The sequence below is a fragment of the Amblyomma maculatum genome, chromosome 11, assembly GCF_055883805.1.
Source record: "Amblyomma maculatum isolate TAMU_Amacu chromosome 11, ASM5588380v1, whole genome shotgun sequence".
NCBI lineage: Eukaryota > Metazoa > Arthropoda > Arachnida > Ixodida > Ixodidae > Amblyomma > Amblyomma maculatum.
Window position 1 is genome coordinate 113,769,107 of NC_139354.1, and position 21,669 is coordinate 113,790,775.

Consider the following 21,669-nt stretch of genomic DNA (forward strand, 5'->3'; position numbering starts at 1 on the left):
GCGTCAGCGAAGAAGCCCCTCCCTCGCGCCAGAAGGAAAATGGGAGACACCGGCCAATCGACGAGCGCGGCAGCATGCGTTGATTTGCGTCACGGCTGTTGAGCTTTTTCGGGGCCATATACTAGTTAATAAGTCGCTGCAGGTATGAATCAAGTATAAAAACTTTATAATAACAAATTATATTTACATGCAAGTTGTAATATGCCTGAAATGTCTCAGTAAACAACTGTTTCAACCTTTTCTTGGCTCACGTTTTCTTTTTTGGCCGCTAGATGGTGTCGCATGCGTGCAATATGACATCGTCTGCTGCTGCATTGCGCGCGCGCGGTATTGTTGGTATTGTTCAAACGTTCCGAACAAAAGCTGAAAAATGGCTCAAGCGGACCGCCGGCCTCTAGGCCCTCGTTTCACAGCAGCAGCGCCATATATTGGTAGAATTTATGAAGCAACATCCATGCCTCGTGAAAGGTTCGTCGGCGCTGACACCAGACGTTACGAAAGCGCAATTGTGGCACGAGCTTGCCGCTGCGCTCAACGCCGAAGGCCCTGCGACAAAGACCGTTGAACAGTAGCGCAATTACTGGAAGAAGGAAGTTTATAATTCTCGCCATGATGCAGCCGTTGTGGCAGCTGAACACAGGTAAGCTCTTGATCGGGTATGCACTTCTGTTGTGCAACAATTCAGCGCTTGTTTATTTCTAGGGGCACCGGCGGCGCCCGTTTGTCGGGCCTTCGGGGCCGCATCCTCTCTCTTGTCGGCCGCTCAAGCGCATTGGGTGTGTGCGACGACATTTATGACGAGGTATGTTTGAGTTTGAACGAAAAAGAAAAAAAACCCAAAAGATTCGCGCAATCTTCATTGTCCTCAACAGAATGAACAGCTGGCATTCCCGCGTTTTGCATTGAGCGATATCGTGAAATAATACTTAATAAATTATCTGCTCCGAACGGTCATAGCGATATAAGCCTTCAGTGCTTCAAAATATGTTACATCTTGGACATTCTCAAGTTCTCTTGGATCTCTGTGTGTGCTCCTTTTATTTTTGCTTGACTTCAGCACATGTTACTGTTTAAAAGCATTCATGTTGAGAGAAATGATTCATGAATCGCATTCCCAGTATTCGCTGTGATATGTTTGTGCATTCAGGAGCGGAGCACCGCACTGCTCTCATCTCCACAGTCCCTTGCGGGCGACTCCTCAAGTCCCCAGCTGCAGCTTCGGGCTTCTTGTGTCCTCGGCACCATTCCACAGCCTGCAGCGGAAGGAACGCCATGCCGGCGACAGCATCGGCCCCAGCGTATTTCGGTTGGGGATGAGCCAGGGACGAGTAGCTTGTCGCGTAAGTTCAACCTTGTACATGACTGGTTAATGGTATCAAGGTTCTCTGCTGCATGTTACTGTGTATACACTGCCAAGTGATGAGATCCGCACAGCAGTGATTAAGTACTGCAAGAATGACTTTTCTGTGTATATTTTTAGGGGCAGGCCAGCACAAGAAACGTACACCTTCCCGCAGGCCAGGTGCCGAGGACTACCTACCAGGCATTGCGGCTGGGTACGAGAAGTCTTTGAAGCTGGGGGCTGCGATCAAGAGTGTATGTGCATGTTTTGCTGCTTCTTACATTGTAATTCCAAAAAATATACTGGGAAAAAGCCTACACTGTAAGAGGCAACATCTAATGCGGAATGTACAAAAACCAATGAGGAACTAAAAGGAGCGCTAGCCTGACTGCACCCTGGCACCCACAGTGGCTCATGACAGGCACCAACATTAATAGCACATTGACTAGAAATGCAGCAATGTGCTGTGCTGACACCCGCACATCAAAGAAACTCAGGTACATAAAATTGATTCATAGCTGCATGCTACTGTGCCCCTAGCTCAAGTGCTGCCATTGTGATTTAAACTCCACAAATGAAATAAAGATCAAGATGATAAAAGTAAATGTCACAAATACTTGCTGATGACACCTACCTCAGCAAAAAACACTATTCATTGCTATATTCCCCTTTAGCTAGCTCTTCGATTCTTGAAGTTATGTTCTTTAGTAAAGCAGGGAGATATTTCCTGGCAATGTGAAAGATTACTAATAAGCACTTCATCTCTTATGTTAGATTGTGCAAGGTGTTTGTTATATCTGCACCTTTTTCCTGTGTGTGTACAGATTAATACTGTCGTGAAGGGCATGACATGCACCTTAGCATTATTTCTCTCTACTCCCCTAAAATGCATTGAGGGGGGGGGGGCATGAACAATGCACTATCCACTTGTCAATGAATTGTCTGGCATTGAACTTATCTGCTGTAGGTATAAAAGAATCCAGAAAAAGCGAGAAATCAGTATGTTCACACAGGAAAAATGCTTGCTGTATGTTTTACTGCTGCCACTTTATTGAAGTTGCAGTGTTCATTAATATTTCAGATGACCTTGGGGTTAGGACATATTGTGGCTTCACTTGACTAGGTATGCATATGATAGGTTTCTCTTGCATAGAATGATGCAATTCAATTTCAGATGGGCACCTTAGCAAAATTTGGAGAGTAACATGCAGTGCCCAAGCATTGGAAAACGTTTTCACTGCTTGTGGTTGTGTGCTAGTATATTGGTGACATGATATCGGCTTCCTTTTGTTAACAGGAACTGCAACAACTGAAGGATGTGATGGCATCAGTTGCTGCAAGCACCCCGCAACTGGAAGAGGCAGCTGCAGTTCAGTCTGCTGCCCTGCATCGCTTGGCTGCTGCAGCAGAGGTGCAAGCCGACTGCCATGCACGTCAGGCCATTTCTCTAGAAAGAAAGGTGGCCATTGCAGAGCAGCAGCTGAATACTGAGACTGCATCTCAGGCACGCCTTGTTGCTGCCGCTGAGCGGCAAGTTTTAGTAGGGCAACTAATACTGCAGCATTTACAGAGGCTTGCTCCAGCTTCCAGTGGTGTAGCTGCACCTCCAGGAGGGCAGATTCAGTAGTTGCCTTGCCAAAGTTCTTTTCATTCTATCATTCTGTTCCAGTATGTTATTCAAGAGAGTATAATTATTTTTTAGATCTGTAGCCAAGAGACCACTTTTTCTTAATTTTACCTTACTAGCCTCGTTTCACTTTACTATGTCACTCCAGTCAACTGTCACAATTTCAGGGTTTTGTTTTGTAAAGATTATTTGTATTCCATATAGTTTTATGTTTTTACTGTGCAATGCTAACCAAGCTGAAACACTGATAATTTAGCATTGGTGTGTACTTAGGATGACTTTTTTGGTTTACACTGTTTTTATATGTACTCGAGAAGTTGTCGCAGTGCTTACTGGAATATTTTTTATAGATGTCATTAATATTGATTGCATTTCATTAATTTTACTGTAGTATTTACTCATACTTCACTGTTGCTCAAGTCAAGACACTGTGATAATTTTGTAATGATGTATTTGTGTAGTGGGGGATAATTACTCGTTGGCATCCAGTGAAGTGGAGCCAAGCAGCTTTCACAGAAACTCCATTGAAACATTTGCCCTGGTGCAGCCCGTGTTCATGCTCGGGACCATTGCCTGCATAGGGCAGTTCTCTCTAGTGAGGATGCGAAAATGTCAACAGTGACAGGCAGTCATGTTTGTGCAATAAACACTGACATCTTCATTTATTTTTATGTACAATAGTGCAATACACGGGCATGCCTGGCAATGCCAGACAGGGGCATAGGAGGCAATGAATGCTAACTGTGAGCAGCTAAATCCGGTATAAGTGTAAAATGTAGGTTTCTTTACAAAACGGAAAACTGCCTTTGCATATTTTCTTCTCGAGGCCATGCTTTGGTAGAACACATTAGACATGCAGTTGTATCCAGTCCAGCAAACAAAGCCAAGTGGTGTGTTGCAAAGCACATCAGAATGAAAGTGTGCATTTAAATACTTGACACATGGAATATACTGCATCTTGCATCTTGAATATATATGCATCTTGTTATCCATGTTCACTATTTCAATGCATCCACTTCTATTTTTCTACGTCTCATAGACGCCTTGTTTGCACTGCTCCATCATTTGTATGACTGTTTACGTTACTGTTACATGTAATTCACACTGTCTGGGTTTAATGGGCTGCAAGCAGACTTAATTAGAGTTAACTGTGATATATTCCAACTGCGAAGAGATGATAACCGATGGTCGCTTAGGGTAACAAACTGGATTCCAAGGGAAGGAAAGCGTAGCAGGGGGCTGCAGAAAGTTAGGTGGGCGGATGAGGTTAAGAAGTTTGCTGGGGTCAAGTGGATGCAGCTAGCACAGAACCGGGTTAATTGGAGAAATATGGGAGAGGCCTTCGCCCTGCAGTGGGTATAGTCAGGCTGATGATGGTGATGATTCCAACTACTCATGGATAGGCGTCCTATATATAACTCGCTGCCTCTTTTACAAGGGAGCCACGTTTCGCAGTGTCCTTTTTGCTACGACATTATAAGCTCTGTTGACATTTCTCTGTGCAAAGTTCAGCTAAAAACTCAGATTTTTACAGTTGAGCTGTTTTTTGGCAGCATTTATTTATGAATTCAAAAATTCAGAACGAGAAAATCATTTTGCTTGGAAACGTTTTCCACTGGATGGTGTCAAAAAAGCCCATATTGGCAATGAAGCTGCTCCATCATTTGTATGACTGTTTACGTTACTGTTACATGTCATTCACAAAGTCTGGGTTTAATGTGCTGCAAGCAGACTTAATCAGTTAACTGTGATATATTCCAACTGCTCATGAATAAGCGTCCTATATATAGCTCGCTGACTCTTTTACAAGGCAGCCATATCCCGCAGTGTCCTTTTTGCTACGACGTTACAAGCTCTGTTGAGATTTTCCTGTGCAAAGTTCAGCTCAAAACTGATTTTTACACAGTTCAGCTGTTCTTTAGCCGCATTTATGAATTGAAAAATTCAGAATGAGAAAATAATTTTGGTCGGAAACGTTTTCCACTGGATGGTGTCAAAGAAGCCCGTATTGGCAATGAAGCTAAATGAATACCAACAGCCACAAGGTTTGCTGCAGATGCAGTGTGTTTTATTTTCAGTAACCTATATTTGTGCCAATATAGATGGAGCACGGCAGGAGGTAAAACTCAGCCGAGCTTGAGAAGCTTCTGGGCCCGTTTGAGGTTATAACAGTGGCAAGAATAACACAGCTACGTGTATATGTATGCAAGTATAAAAAAATATGTCCACATATAATCATACCATAAAATAGTCATGATAAAACAAATAAGGGCTAAAGAGATGATAAAAATACCAGTGGATGACTTGTGTATTGACCAAGGTGATGCATACACGGTAATAAATTACTGGTATTTTAAGTGTCTTTATTCTAAGTTTCAAATATACGGTTTGTGTATGTATAAGTCTATTTTTGTATTAACAGTTTCAGATCCACAGAATAAAAGTTTAGACTCTGAGAGGCCTTGGAAAGCGTTTTTATTACATGTGATAGCAGTGAGACCAGATGAGGAGTTAAAATCAAACTGTTTGTTAATACTTAAGAAGAGATTCGGCTGATCTGCAGAGGGTCACCTGGCTGGATGCGGTGCGCCTCCGTGCGCGTCTGTGCTTCGTCTCGGCTCCGAATGCCTTCTTCCTGAGGCGTCGGGTCCTCCCGTTTCTTCTCCGAAGTTCGAGGGGAAACATAACTCAGGCGGGGTTCGCGGGGCGCGAAGTCTCCGCGCCGTTGTAACGGTGGTGTTAATAGATGAACAGACCGACCGAGCGAATGTGCTCTTCGCTGGGTTCCGCGTGGCGTAGCACACCCTCTCGGGTCGCTGCGGTTACGGGAGAGTTGGATCGTCTCGAGCGTGGTCTCAAGTGATGAACTGTGTGCTGACACGGCCCCTCTAAATTTTGCGCCTGTCCTCAGGCGCGCGTATCCACGAACCTTGCGGTAATAGTTTGCCAATTGCAGGAACAAATACAATTTCTTGACATTGCTTTCGGGCTGGAACTTGTCAACTGCTGCGACTCTCGCCTCGTCCAGGGTTCACCCTTCTGCGGTGATCCTATAGCCAAGAAATGAGATGTCTCGCATGAATTGACGCTTCTTGATGTCCGACTTTAAGCCGTTGACGACGACTCTTCTCAGCGCCTCGTCGAGCAGTGACAGCGCTTCGGGGATCGTATAGCTGCTCCCTGGCTGACATCGTCCATGTACGTGGATGTTCTTTTCAAAGCCAAGTGGTCATTGACCTCGTCCTTCATGAGCTGTCGGTCCGCGGGACAAGATCGGTACGGCCCTGTGGCGACGGGAATGTTGTCCCTAAGTTCATCACTGGGCTCTACGTGAGCGCAAAGCCCCAGCGCATCTGTGCTCGCCGTGAACGCGTCATCATGACGATTCAGAATTGAGCGGGGCTCACCTCTTTCGTTGACGTTCACGTCATGGGTCATCTTATATGCAGACTCTTCAACCAGGTCAAATAAATCTTCGTCGGGACCCAGGCCCTTCGAGTTCAGTCTCACGAAGTCGATGTCGCTCTCTGGTGAAATTTCTTCAATGACTGTGCGGTTGCTGAAGGCTGCTATGAGCGTTTCGCCAGTACAATTCATACTGCATGCGCCTGGAGTGTGTAAGGTCTGTTCGCTCGCTGATGGCGGTATTGGGACGAGGGTGACATCGTTCGTGAGGTGAAACGTGACGTCGACGTTCGCGGCACGGCGCCAGTCTGAACCGAGAATCAGGTCCATGGCACTGGGCAAGGGTGCGATTACGACCTCTTCGAGCCGCACGGTCGATGTTCCGATGTTCACGTCCAACGCTGCCACTCGCGTCGGTCTGATGCATCGGTCAAGCACTTCAATGTGATCTGGGGACGCCCACGGTCGGGTGCGAACGTTAGGGCCCACAGAGCTCTCGTTAAGGATGGACACGTTTGAGCCGCTATCGATGCAGACTCTCACCGGTTGGTTGTCGACGAGGCCCTTGACGATGGGCAAATTGCCTGCCGTCGATTGCAGAAAACAATTCGCTTGCCTGTTTGTCGTCCCGGTATTGCCTGCGCCGTTGGATCTGGCTGCTCGGCGTTGTTCCGCAGCGATCGTGGCTCCCGTCTTCGGCCTCGTGCACTCCTTCGAAAAGTGGCCCGTAGTGCCGCAATTGAAGCAGGTATGTACTCGCGTGGCCTGCATCGGTTCTCGCTGTTCTCGTGGCGCTGACTGTTCGCGGAGATAGCTACACCCGTCTGTCGCCGCCCTTGATCTGTCGCTGCTAATCTGGTTAGACTACCCAGGACCAGATTGTCGGAACTGCGTGTTGACTGCCTGCGTCGCCTGGTGTCGAGTAGCGCTGCGCGGTCGATCAGTTCAATGACGTTGCTGCAGGGCTGTGCAGCGAGTGGATTAGCCCATGTGTCGTCGTCGATTCCGCTGAGAATCAGCGAAATTCTTTCTTCGTTCGCCATCGGGTACGGAGATTTGTCAAGCAGAGCATTTTTCGAATACATGTACTCAACCAATGTCTCCGAATTGCGTAGTCTTCGATCAGCCTGCAGGTCCAGGAATTCCTGCATCGTGAGCCTCCTGTCGAAACGCGAGGCGAAGGCTTGCTTCCATGAGTCCCACGATTCGCAACTCATGCCGTAAGAGCTGTGCCAATCCTTCGCGGCTCCCTGCAGCTGTGTTGCTGCAGTAGCAAGCGTCAGTGATGGGGCCAGTGTGTCAACGCAGCTACGCGCTCCACCTGCGATATCCACGTCTGGACATTTTGTTGAGCATTGCCGTCGTACTCGGGGATGGCGGACGCGGTGTCATTCGTTGACTGGATCAGAACGGGCTGAGCTGGCCCTGACACTCTCGACAATACCTCCGTCATCTGCAGTTGCGCGCGTGCGAACATGGCCATGATTTCATTCAGGCTTGGCGAACCCTCGGAAGCTGGAGCGTTGTTCTCCCGCGAGGACTGCGGAGGTGTACCACGATTCGTGTCTGCCGGCCGTTGGTTCGTTGTCGTAGTAGGCGCGAGACTTCCGTCGTTACGTTGGGAGTCCGTATCGTGCCCCGTTTGTGTCGACACTGGATGCAGTAGCCCCATTGCGTCACTCGCTGCGTGTGACGTGCGTCGTTGGGCTACAAGCCGTTCCAGTTTGTCAACTCTTGCCTGCAGAATTTCGACTGTCGTCGGTCCCTCCGTGTCATCGCCTACTGCTTCAGCCTGGCTGGTAGCCGAGTCGGACGCAGCCAGCGAGGCCTGAAGGCGAATGTTGTCGTCCAGGAGGCGTGTGACAAGAACATCCTTACGGCCACCGCACGGTAGTCCACGGGTTCGCAGCTCGTCGGCCAGCCGCTGTTTTTACAACTCGATGAGAACACTGCGCATTGTCGATTTCGTTGGTGACCAGATGAAGGTGGTCTCAGAACCTGTCGAGGTTGTTCTGCTGCGCACTGTAGATTCCGCTGGTTCTTTGCACGCGCGAGACGCCTCTGCAGATCCTGTCAGCTGCGCCATGATAGCAGTGAGACCAGATGAGGAGTTAAAATCAAACTGTTTATTAATACTTAAGAAGGGATTCGGTTGATCTGCAGAGGGTCGCCTGGCTGGATGCAGTGCGCCTCCGTGCGCGTCTGTGCTTCGTCTCGTCTCGGCTCCGAATGCCTTCTTCCCGAGGCGTCGGGTCCTCGCGTTTCTTCTCCGAAGTTCGAGGGGAAACATAACTCAGGCGGGGTTCGCGGGGCGCGAAGTCTCCGCGCCGTCGTAACGGTGGTGTTAATAGATAACAGACCGACCGAGCGAACGTGCTCTTCGCGGTATCCGCGCGGTCGTAACGGAGGTGTGGATAGATGAACAGACCGACCGAGCGAATGTGCTCTTCACTGGGTTCCACGTGGCGTAAGCACGCCCTCTCGGGTCGCTGCGGTTACGGGAGAGTTGGATCGTCTCGAGCATGGTCTCAAGTGATGAACTGTGTGCTCACACATGAAATATTGAAATGATTGAACTGTAACACACTAAAATGCAGCTGTTTAGACAGTCTTTAAAATGCATGCAAAAGATTTGGTTCAGCTTTATACAGGACATGAAATAGGTCTCACTCCGCTAACTTGCTGAAAAAACGCACAATAAAGAACATGTACATCATGATAATACACTGGAATAAACATAGTCGTGCCTCATTAACCTAGCACCTTATGATCCCAATAGTTGATAAACCTGCATAGTTAGGAAATTTTTTACGTTTGCACGAACCGTTTGCAAATGAAATCTCCAATAATAGGCCTATTTCAGCAGGAGATGCAATTAACAGCAGATTATAAAACTCTCACAACAAATGTAACGTGATAACTCATTTTGAGTAAGGGATTTTAAAAAGCAGGTCCTTGGAAAGCATTTTTATTACATGAAATATTGAAATGATTGAACTGTAACATACTAAAATGCAGCTGTTTGGACAGTCTTTAAAATGCATGCAAAAGATTTGGTTCAGCTTTATACATGACATGAAATAGGTCTCACTCCGCTAACTTGCTGAAAAAACACACAATAAAGAACAGGTACTACATGTTCTTTATGTGTTGAGATGGTATCTGCACTTCTTTTATTTTCTTGTCTCGAGCTTTGGCAGCGCACATATCTGCTTTTTCATTACCTTGGATTCCTACATAACTGGGGACCCAGCAAATTTTTATATTTTTTTCTCAGGGACTTCTGGGTCTAAATTGCGGTATTCTTGGAATACAGTTGAACCTCGATATAACGAACCTCGACAGAACGAAGTTCGCGATGCAACAAACTTTTTTTGTTTCAGTTTCTTGCTTCCATTGAAATGCATGTTTTTTCCCTCGATTTAACTAAGCGGTTTCGCACCGGAGTTTCGATGCAACAAAGTTTTCGCGAGCGAAGAAAAACTATTTTGGAAAAACTCCGCCACTTTGTAAAGTAAATTCAAATTTTATTTTGTAAAAACTTGTTTGTAGAGGAGAATGTTTCCCCACTGCGGTGCCCTGGGCGCACAGACGTGTAAACAGTGCCCCCTCTGACGTTTCCACGTCTTGAGCAACCTTGTCAATCCAATCCAATCCTAGAGCGTCTTGTTGTCGTTGGCACGGGAAGGCACGCTGCGGCAGTCATTTCCTTCTCTGATCGTGGTGCTCTTTTGTGCAACAATGAGTGGTGCGCCCTGGAAGAGGAAAGTGCTTTTTCTTGATCTTAAAGTTAAAATGATCAAGGAAGTAGCCGCCGGCGAGAAGAAAAAGAAAGTGGCGGACAGGTACGATACATCGCTGAGTACCCTTTCAACCATTTTAAAGGCGAAGGACAGCATAATGTGCGCTCTCAGCGACAGCGGCCTGAGTGTGAAAAGGAAGAGGCTGAAAGCGGCTACGTATGGCGACGTGGAAAAAGCGACATTCACGTGGTTCATAGAAATGCGCGCTAAGGACATGCCTCTGAGTGGCGCCATACTTCAGCAGAAAGCCCTGGACTTTGCAAGTGTGCTTGGGTGCGACGAATTTAAGGCTAGCAGCGGGTGGCTACAACGTTTCAAAGAGCGCCTCAAATCGTTGGCAAAGCAATCAGCGGTGAAAGTGCGGAGGCGAATGCCATTGGAGCTGCTGATTGGCTTCGTGACCGCGTTCCAGACATTCTCGCCCGCTATGACATCGCGGACATTTATAACGCCGATGAAACGGCTTTATTCTATCGCCTTTTGCCGAAGAGGACCCTGGCTCTGAAAAATGAATGTTGCCATGGCGGAAAACAGAGCAAGCAACGTCTGACATTGTTGCTATGTGCGAACATGGACGGAACGGATAAACGCAAGCCGCTAGTTATCGGAGTTAGTGGAAGACCACGTTGTTTCGCTGGAAGGGTGATGCCCGTCAAGTACGTCAGCAACACAAAGGCGTGGATGACACGAGCCCTGTTCAGCGACTGGCTTAAAGAGCTGGATGAGGAAATGGGCCAGCAGAATAGAAAAATCTGCCTTCTCCTGGACAACTGTTCAGTGCATCATGTTGATGTGGAGCTGTCAAACGTCGACTTGGAATTTTTTCCCGCAAGTTGCACATCTCTAATCCAGCCATTGGATCAAGGTGTAATGAACAGCGTAAAGTGTGCTTACAAGAAGCGCATGATCGAGAGAATTTTGCTCAACATGCGCTTTAAACGGGACACCAAGATCGACGTGTTTATGGGCATTGAAATGCTATCTGCGTCCTGGCAGTCTACGAGCAAGGAAACTATAGTAAACTGCTTTAGAAAGGCTGGCATAAAAGCTGTGTGCGACTCTTTGGATGCGGCAGACAACGATGAAGCGAGTGAAAGAGAGACGCCTGCACAGTCAGATTTCGCTGATGCGTGGCAGCAGCTGAGCGACGAAGGCGGCGTTCCCGAGGACGTAAGCCTTACAGACTTCATCACCAGTGATGAAAATGCTGTCACAACAGAAGAACTGGACGACACCGTATAATCGAAAGTGTTCAAGAAAAAACGTTGTAGAGGACGGTGATGACATCGACCAAGGCACTGAGGAGGCAACGCAGGCGCCTACAGCAACAGAAGTGCTCAATGCCATAGACATTTTGCGGAGGCATGCCGGCGCGCAAGAGCACGAACAAGCATTGGAAGCGATAGCCACCTATGAACGCCTCATTACGCCGACGCTTATGAGCAAACGTCAGGCAAAAATAACTGACTTCATGAAGTGATTTGATGCAGTCATGAAGTCAGTTGCCTTTTGCAAAGATTTGACAATAAAGATTCTTGGTTTTTGAACTTGCGTCAATCTCGCCCGGTCGCGGTGGCTCTACGACGCTGTACAGCTGATCCAGACGCGGCGGCCGCGTTTCGATGGAGGCGAAATGCAAGGCGCCCGTGTATTGCGTGACGTAACGCAGGTTAAACCTCATGTGGTCGTAATTTTCGGAGCCCTCCGCTACGCCCTGTCCTGTGAAGTTACAGTTGACAGTCAGTAAATCACGCCCTGCACCGCATGCACTACACAACGCCAGCCAAACCACCTGCGCTATTTTGCGGGGCCTCCTACTTGCACGTCTCATTCCCATCAGCCCCCGCGAGAGCACGTGATGGATCGCAGTGTTGCTTGACGCCATTAATGGATTTCCGCGCCGCTCGGTTTCGTTTTCGGTGATACCGCACGCTTCGTGACATGTCTTCGCAGCAACACGCGAAGCTCGCTTTAATTTTTCAATGGCGGCATTTGGCTCCATCTCTCAGTCAAGATTTAAAGATGCCCGCAATTCGCTGAGAAAACACTGTAAGGTAATGGGTAATGCACGGCACCGCGGGAAGCAGCTCGGCTCTACAGAAAATTTCAACTGAAGCAATATTTTGAAATTTGCGATTTCGAGGCAACGAAGCTTGACTGATCTACTATTGCCGCTCTATTTGCTTGTCGTTACTTCTAAAATCGGTTGTAATATCGTCACGAACGCACGTGAGCAGAATAAATAGAATAGCGAATGTTGTTTGAATGCACAATTTCATTAGCGGCACTGAAAGACAAAAACCTCGATGCAACGAAGTGCGCGATATAACAAGTTTTTCCCCGAAACGTACTACTTCATTATATCGAGGTTAAACTGTAGTATGAAACTATTCACGCATGCAATGCCGATGCAGTGGAAGAAGAGCGTCTTCCACCAGCGGACACTGCGCATCAGTACATTGTAATAGCCAATCATCTGATCTGATTTATCAACTCCAAGCATCCCAGAATTGTAGTCATGAATTAGCAAAGGCTTTGGGATAGAAATTTGGGTCCAGGTACCTCCACTTCTTTCTCTTCTTTTTGCGGTGACTGTCTCGTTGGCGGTGTGCATCGTGCTCATCATATTTACTACGCGTCGGTCTTTCCATTGTAGGTAGAGAATTTCTTGGTCGCGCAACCATCTAATTTCACCTCGTTTAATTTTTTTTCCCAGCATGTATCTCTCAATTCAGCAGGGAATCCCCGGCGGTCTTTTCAAGAAGTTCCGCAAGCCAATGTTTTCTGGTCGAGCAGGTGACTGAACAGGTGTGTAGAGGTGTAAAAGTTGTCCATAAAAATTTTGTAGCCCAGATCAAGGTATTCAGCACACAGCTGACAAACTACATCGAAAGCCAACCCATGGGGCCCTGGCTGCTCGCGCTTGCCTGTGTACACCGCAAACTGCACTGTATACCCGGGGTCAGGGTCAGCAAGGACCCACAGCTTGTATCCCCACTTGGTTACCTTGTCCTTGATATATTGCCGTATCCCTGACCTCCCTTTAGACTTCACCATGCGTTCGTCCCCAGAGAGGTCTCAATGAGGCTGAAAGTGCTTTGCCGACACTTTGTTGATGTGCTGAAGAAGCCACCCCACGAAGCGAAGCTTTCCTTTTGACACCTGAGTTGCATCGTCCAGGTCAGCGACATGAGCAACATGCAGCCACATCAGTCAACACGTGCCTTCAGGATCATGTGGTACCGGACGCCGGGGATTTCGTTATCTGGCGTAACGACTACCTTCTGCAAGCACCGCCACCGTTCCACGTGACCTTTCCGGACCCCCGTTTAAAAGACCGACAGCCAGGATTCAGCTTCAGTGGGCACAGCGGACCGCGCCTAGGCATGTCGCCTTATGCTTCGTTCTTCTGCTTTGCACAGGTTGGTGGTTATTCCACTACATTTAGAAGTGACTGCCGCGGACTTTTGGTCCTGCCATGCCCACAGCGCTGTGTTAGCATTGTCAAAGATGTGTTTTGTGTTTGCATGCTACTCTTATGTGGCGATATTGAATCAAACCCTGGACCCGATCATTCCAATGAAAACACTTCAGAACTACTAAAGCAGTTAGTCACAGCACATACTAAGTTAACGGACGAGATTGTAGCCCTCAGAGCGCAGCAAGGGAATTTAGAGAAAACAATATCTGACTTGAGTACGCGCTTTGCTGATTTTGAAAAACAAACTGAGCGAATTGATCACATGGAACGCGCTATTCAAGACTTAAAATCAAAACTGGTTCATATGGAAGATTATAGTAGGCGTTCCAACTTGGTCGTTTTCGGAGTATGTGAGGAGCCAAATGAGACAGAATCTGACCTAAAACAGAAGGTCCTAACTGAAATCTTCTCTGAAACGCTTGATGTCCATTGCTGTTCTGTGGGAAGAATTCATCGTTTAGGAAAAAGCAGTGACAACAGGCCTGCAGTAATATTTTTTCAAGACTATAACGAAAAACAGGCAGTCCTTAAAAACGCATACAAGCTCAAAGGAAAGAATGTGTCCATTCAAAAGGACTATTCGAAAGAAACTCTTAGGAAACGAAAACTTTTATGGGAGAGTGCCAAAGCAGAAAGGGACAAAAAAATGAAAGTTAAATTGGTGAGTGATAAATTGGTCGTGGTGGGCCAAATGGTTTCATGGGATGACATCACAAGCACAAGGGTGAAACTGCCATCGCAACGTACACGACAGAATGACTGACACAGTGAGCAGATAAAAAAAGAATTCAGACTTCTAAACATAAATGCGCGCAGCATTGTCAATAAAAGCGAACAGCTTGAATCTATTCTTCTTGGTTACAATCCGCATGTTGTTGTCATCACGGAGACGTGGCTACGCGAGGAAATAGAAAATAAAGACATTTTCCCATCATCTTATCAAGTATTTCGCCGTGACAGATTATCAAGAGGTGGGGGAGTGGCAGTCCTCGTTAAAAACAATATTCAGACCTCTTTTACTCGACAAATCGATGATCACGAAAGCATCTCGCTTAAGCTACTTTTTTGGGGCCGTTCCATCCTTTATACGAGGTCCTGTTATACGAGTTTTTTCTCTCGTTTTCTTTCCAGAGAGTTATGCCGCCGCTGCAGCGTGGACGAGGAAGGGGTTGTGTCCATTGCCTCGGGGGCTTTGGACGTTTGGGGAGAGTTAGGAGTGTTGGTTGCAGGCTCCCCTTCTGGGGGAGAAGCCTTTTGGGCTGTTGGCTCTGGGGCCAGTGTGCCCTGTTTCTGCGATGGCAGGGCAGCTTTCGCTGCTTCTGCCTGGGGCAGGGATGGCCCTGCCGGAGGCTTACACTCGGCGGAGACCAAATCCTGTTATGGTGTGCTGCCCCCATGCTCCACCACACTGGAATAGTTCGGTTTGGCTGTGAACAAAAAAGTGCCCTGTTTAACAAGATATCGCTGTCGTGCCTATTTAAACGTTATGTTTTCCTTGACTTTTATGGTAATGATGTCCTTTTCCTTCTTCCAAGAAGGACATGACCGTGAGTATGCGGCGTGTTCACCTGCACAGTTCGCGCAGAGTGGCGCAGCTTCACACTCGTGAGATTTATGCTCATTTGAGGCACATTTTGAGCATGCTTGTCGGCCACGGCAGCTCTGGGAGCCATGACCGAATCTTTGGCAGTTGAAACAACGTCTAGGGTTTGGGATATAGGGCCAGATGTCTACTTAGATGTAATCGACTTCAATGGATTCAGGGAGTTTGCTAGAGTTGAAAGTCAGAACTAAGTGCTTTGTTGGTATTTCTTGGTTGTTCTTTTGGATTTTGATCTTGTGTACACCGATTACATTTTGCTAGGAAAGACCTTCTAAAAGTTCTTTGGTGAGCGACAGGAAGTCGTTCTTTGAGATCACGCCTTGGACTGTGTTCAAGGATCTGTGAGCACTGACTGTTACTGGGATGTCCAAATGCACTACTGTCTCTGAAGCTTCGAAGCACTCTGAGAAATGCCGTCGGCTCACTGGGTCATAATGTCTGGAGAGCAGGTACGCCAAAAATCTTATTTTCACTCTGCCCACACTCCTAAAATCTTCCAACCCAGCTCTCGTCTGGCTTCACGACATCAACGACCCCCGGTCCCTCCTCCAAACTTCTGCCCAAATATCATGGCACTATCACACCCTCGAGAGCACTTCACCAGTTAACTACATCGTGAAACCTGCGAAGCCACCTGCTGATCTGCATCAATGTAACTGAAAAACTGCATGTGTGCCGCCTTAAGCCATAATATGACCCATATGGGTTATTGCCGTGAGCTGCCAGGATGGCTCATCTTTTCACTGGAAGTAATTGAATATAAGAAGATGAGCTCCGGCAGCAGCTGCACTGTGAATTATGGCACAAGATCGAGTAGACACAAAAGGCTAGGACGCTAGCTTTTGCGAGGTCTCTCAGGTCCTCTTTGCTACTAGAAACCCCGTAACAAACTTTCAACAAACCTGTACACTTGTACCCGCTAACATTAGTGTAACGTGATGACGAATATAATACGAGTTGAAATTTGCATCCGGAGGAAAAATAACAAAAATTGCGATTATAAGGAGAGCTCATGATTAGAGTGTGACATAACATTAAGGGTAACCATAGTCGTAGATGCGAAAATAAAGGGGAGCACATAAATATTTGGAAAAAGCAAGCACCTTCGAGTGGCTCATTTGTCGTCACTGCTCTGTTCTTCGTCGCTGTCTATGAGCACGACGTCTTCAGGGCCGTCAATGTTGTTCGACAGGCGGCACTGTAGAAACGCTTGCGACACAACGTAACTTGGCATGGCCTCCCACGCTTTGAGTATGCACTTCGCAACTATTGAAGCCGATGGCCATTTCATACGCCCTGCCGCCGTGAGTTCCCTGCTTTTCTTCATCAACTTTTCATACTCTATCCGGACACGAACGCCAAGTGACTTATTCATGCAGACATCCAGTGGCTGCAGCTGAGATGTCATGCCGCCAGGTATGACAATTAGGCTGGAATTGCACCTTCCGATAACTGCCTTGACATTGCTCGTCAAGTGTGCTTTGAATGCGTCAAGCGCAAGCATCGACGGGAGCTGCGCACCCGGCCGTTTGGCCCACACCACCTCAAGCCAGTCCTGCACCATTGCTGCGTCCATCGAACCTTTTTCACTGATCCTGACGTGAATGTCGCTGGCGAGTCCTCCTTTCTCGGAATAGTTTTTGCTTCGAAGATGACGAATGGTAGCAGTTTGTGTCCGTCACCAGTGCATGAGAGCATGATAGTCACCCAGCCTTTTCATTGAGGCCAGTCGAGCCTTTTTACTCCAACGTGCTTCGACAGCATAGCTGGATGGTGCAACCAAAAAATAGTAGTTTCGTCAGCATTGCCGATCGAACCTGCACAACTGATGATGATGATGAACTGATTTTTTCTGGCGCAAGGGCATCTATGGCCAAAGAGCGCCAAACACAAGGTGAAATGCCATCTCCTGTTGATATGATAGTTTTGGCGATTATGATGATGATGTGCTAAAAGCTATGGTGTATAGGGCCTAAAAGTTCGTTTGCAGTGTATGATCTCTAAAAACAGTGGTGTATAGAGCCTAAAACGTTCCGAGATGTATAGTGGTCTGAGTGAAATATTAAAAGAAGAAATGTAAATGTTAAAACGCTAGTTATCTAAGTAAGAGGGACGGGTTGAAGCCCACGTTGATAAAAAATTTGACATAAAAACCCTACCTTTGAAAAATATTTAAGACCTCTTTCGGGTGAGAACATTGGGTCGTCGCCGAGAAATATGCACGGATGTTTCGGTATATGTTTTTTGTGTATTTCGGGAAAATGATTTCGCCTTTGTTTTTCAAGTGTTGGACATTCAATTAAAATATGTATTACTGTAAGATGACCACCACATCTCGAGCAGCGTGGTGCAGGAGAGTTCGTTAAAAGGTATGAGTGTGTAGTATGTGTGTGGCCTATTCTCAGCCTGCACAAGGCGACTTCTTTGTATCTGTCTCTCTTGTCTGTAGTGTACCTGCCTATGATAGGTTTTATAGTGTGTAGTTTATTTTCAGTCGATGTGTCCCATTCCTCTTGCCACTGTTGTCGAATTTTGTTTTTAATGTGTGGCTTGAGGTCCTGGTATATTATTTTGTCGATGTCTGTAGTATTTCGACAGGCAGCTGACACAGCAAGCCTATCAGCCGCCTCGTTACCTGGTATGCTACAGTGGCCTGGCACCCAGCAAAGTGTAATTTTAAGTTGTAATTTATGGGCAGTGATAAGGTTGTTAAATAGAGTATTCAGGACTGGGTTCTTATTCTGCCATTTCCAAGAAGTTAGGGAGGTTAAAACACTAAGGGAGTCTGTGTAGATGACCGATGACTGTATTTTGTTTTCTATAATGTGTCTCACGGCTAACAGGATACCGTGGGATTCTGCAGTAAATATACTTGTATGTCTGTTCAGTGTTTTTGTCAGTGAAAATTGTGGTCCATGTGCGGCACATGAGACTTGAGTCGACTTTGAAGCATCAGTGTAATGCTCATTACAAATGTATTTTGCCTGCAGAGACATGAAGTGCTGTTGTATGGCTATAGGAAGGGCATGTTTCCCGACTTGAAGGAATGTTAGGTCGCAATTAACAGCGTGCATTTCCCACGGAGTGATGTAGTCTTTTATGAAAGTTGTATGGAGGCTGCCAACCGGGATGTCCAGATATTCAATATGAGTGGCTAGTCTTATTGGGTATGGTGGTGTTAGTGACGGTTTTCTTGTGAAAAGTTCTGTGTTAGCTGTGTCAAGCAGGAGCCGGCGACAAGGATGGTCCAGTTGAGACAATATTTTGGTAGCATATCTTACAGCAGTAAATTGTCTTCTTCGCTGTAATGACCATCGGTTAGCCTCAACATAGAGGCTAGCAATTGGGCTAGTTCGAAAAGCACCCGTGGCAAGGCGAAGGCCGAGGTGGTGCACTGGATCGAGCATTTTTAGGGCAGAAGGTGATGCTGACCCATAAACCATTGAGCCATAGTCAATACGAGACAAAACTACGCTATTCAGAAGGCTCAAGAGGCAGTCACGATCTGTGCCCCAGGACTGGTGGGACAGAATTTTTAGCAGGTTCATTGCCTTCAGACATTTTAATCTCAACTGTTTTATGTGTGATATGAAGGAAAGCTTTTCATCAAAAACTACACCAAGAAATTTATGTTCTTTTTGAACTGCAAGGCTCTGACCACTCAGTGTAATGTTGGGCTCAGGTCTAATGCCACGCTGCTTAGTGAAAAGCACGCAGACGGTCTTTGCAGAGTTAAACTTAAACCCATTGTCGTTAGCCCATCTAGACAGTTTGTTGACGCCTAGTTGAATCTGGCGTTCACAGATGGCCAGGTTGCAAGATTTGAAACTTATCTGGACGTCATCGACATATAAAGAATAAGAGATGTTTCTTGGCAGCACGCCCTTTAGCGAGTTCATTTTGACAATAAAAAGCGTGCAGCTGAGGACACCACCTTGAGGGACACCATTTTCCTGTATAAACAGCTTCGAGTATGTATTGCCAACACGAACTTTGAAGGTTCGTTCAGACAAGTAGCTTTTTAACGTGTTCAACATGTTCCCTGTGATACCGAGAGAGAAGAGGTCACGGATAATACCATAGCGCCATGTGGTATCATATGCTTTTTCAAGATCGAAAAAGACAGATAGACAGTGTTGTTTGTGTACAAAAGCATCCCTTGCATAGGACTCAAATGCAATGAGCTGATCGTCTGTTGATTGCCCAGCCCTAAAACCAGCTTGGTTTGTGTCAAGAAGGCCATTGTATTCTAGGAAGTGAACAAGACGACGGTTTACCATTTTTTCGAAGAGCTTGCATAAGCAACTGGTTAGGGCGATGGGCCGATAGCTCGCTGCAAGTGTGGGTTCTTTGCCAGATTTCAATATCGGGACAATGATTGCTTCCTTCCATGCTTGAGGAAAGCGTCCTGTGGCCCATATTTTATTATACAGGCAGAGTAGGGTTTCGAGGGTGTCCACATGGAGGTGCCTGAGCATTGCATATGTGATCCTGTCAGCACCAGCTGCTGTGTTCTTGCATGTGTCTAGTGCACTCTTCAGCTCCTGTAGTGTGAACGGGCTATTGTACCCTCCTGTGCATGGTCTCTTATCATGTATAGGTTTACTCTCTTCGGTCACCTTGTGCTGCAGAAAGGAATCTGTATAGTGTGCCGAGCTAAATATGTATTCAAAATGTTTCCCTAGTGTTTCTGCTTGATGTTCTAGTGTGTCGCCACTAGTGCTGACAAGAGGTGTTGTGAGAGTGTTATATCCTTTGAGTGCTCTTATTCTGTTGTAGACTTTGTGTGCGTCAGTATAAGAGTTCACAGACGAAAGGAACGAGGTCCAGCTTTCTCGCTTGGAGACGCGTCGAACACGCCTGCCATTTGCCTTTGCTCGCTTAAAGGCTATTAGGTTTTCGGCAGTGGCGTGTCGTCGCAAGTTCGACCATGCCTTGTTCTGAGCTTCACGAGCAGTCTTACATTCTGCATTCCACCAGGGTCTTCGTTTGTTTCGTGGCTTACTTGACGTTTGTGGGATGCATTTTTCTGCAGCTTCTATAATGTGCAGTGTGATCAAGCGCTGAGTTTCATGTACATCTAGACCACTAATGGATGAACAAGGCAGTGATGAGTGTTCCCTGAACATCTTCCAGTTGGCTGCATTTTCTTTGAATTTTCTGGGATTCGATACATTTTCATTTCCGTTCCCAGTATATTTTATTAAGATCGGAAAATGGTCACTTCCGTATAGGTTGTTAATGACAGTCCACTCTGTAGCTGCCAGGAACATCGAGGAGCCAATGGCTAGATCTATGGATGTGTAAGAGTTATGTGCTATATTGTAGTAAGTTGGCTGTTTCGTGTTTAGTAAGCATGATCCCGAGGACAATAAGAATTTTTCGATTAGAACACCTCGGGAGTCCGTTCTTGTACATCCCCATAATGGGTGGTGAGCATTAGTCTCCGACCAGCAACCAAGGTTCCGGAAGTTGATCAATCAATTTTTCAAAACTTTCGCTACTTCGCTTATAAGTTGGAGCAATATACAGGGAACATACCGTTGTTATTTTACCATAAACTAAGCTTCTGATTGCCACTGCCTCTAAGTCTGTGTTGAGTGAGATGTTTCGAGAGGGGATTGATTTTTGTGTTACAATGGCAACGCCACCAGAGGAGTGCGAGCTGCCTTGCCTGTCGTTCCTGAATATTATTATATTGCTTAAGGAAGTTTGAGTCTGCTGGTTTTAAATGGGTTTCTTGCAGACAAAGTATGTTTGGTTGATAGTCCGCAAGAATTTCATATATATCATCTAAATTTTTAAAGAGTCCTCGGCAGTTCCAATAAATGAGGAGCGCCATAATTAAAAGTTATTTAGGGGACAAGTTTAAAGTTAGGTTTGTAGGTCCTTGGGACCTGTTATTGGGATTTTTCCCCTTCTTTTTCGCTCCAGTGAGCTTTGCCGCCTAGGCAGCTGGGGTGAAGAAGTTGTGTCCATCGCATCTTCAGATGCGGTGGACGACTGTGCAGAAAGCACAGGATTGTCAGTTTTAGGCCTCGACTCATGGGTCGAGGCCTTTGGGCCGGCTGACCTGGGGGTCCGCGCAGCCAGCTTTGCGGGTGGTGGTGGAGTAGCGCTAGCTGACTCCACCGTGGGCGCAGGTGGCGCTGCCCTGGAAGAACTGTGTGCTTCCTGGGCAGGTGCCGACGACCGCTGTGATGCCGCGCCCTGCTGCGTCACAACGGAGTAGTGTGGCTTTTGAGGAAGAGAAAGCCGCTTTCGTGCCTCTCCGTAAGATATGTTTTCGGTGACTTTCAGTGTAATTATTTCTTTTTCTTTTTTCCAGTACGGGCATGAGCGTGAATAAGCTGGGTGATTACCTTCACAGTTTGAGCAGAGAAGCGGCTGTTCTTCGCAGTTCTCTGT

At 46.8% G+C, this 21,669-nt stretch overlaps 1 pseudogene; it reads left to right on the top strand.

Annotated features, from left to right (window-relative positions):
* Positions 1-370: 370 nt before the first annotated feature.
* On the top strand, positions 371-2,969 carry LOC146174709 (uncharacterized; annotated as a pseudogene).
* The last annotated feature ends 18,700 nt before the right edge of the window (positions 2,970-21,669 follow it).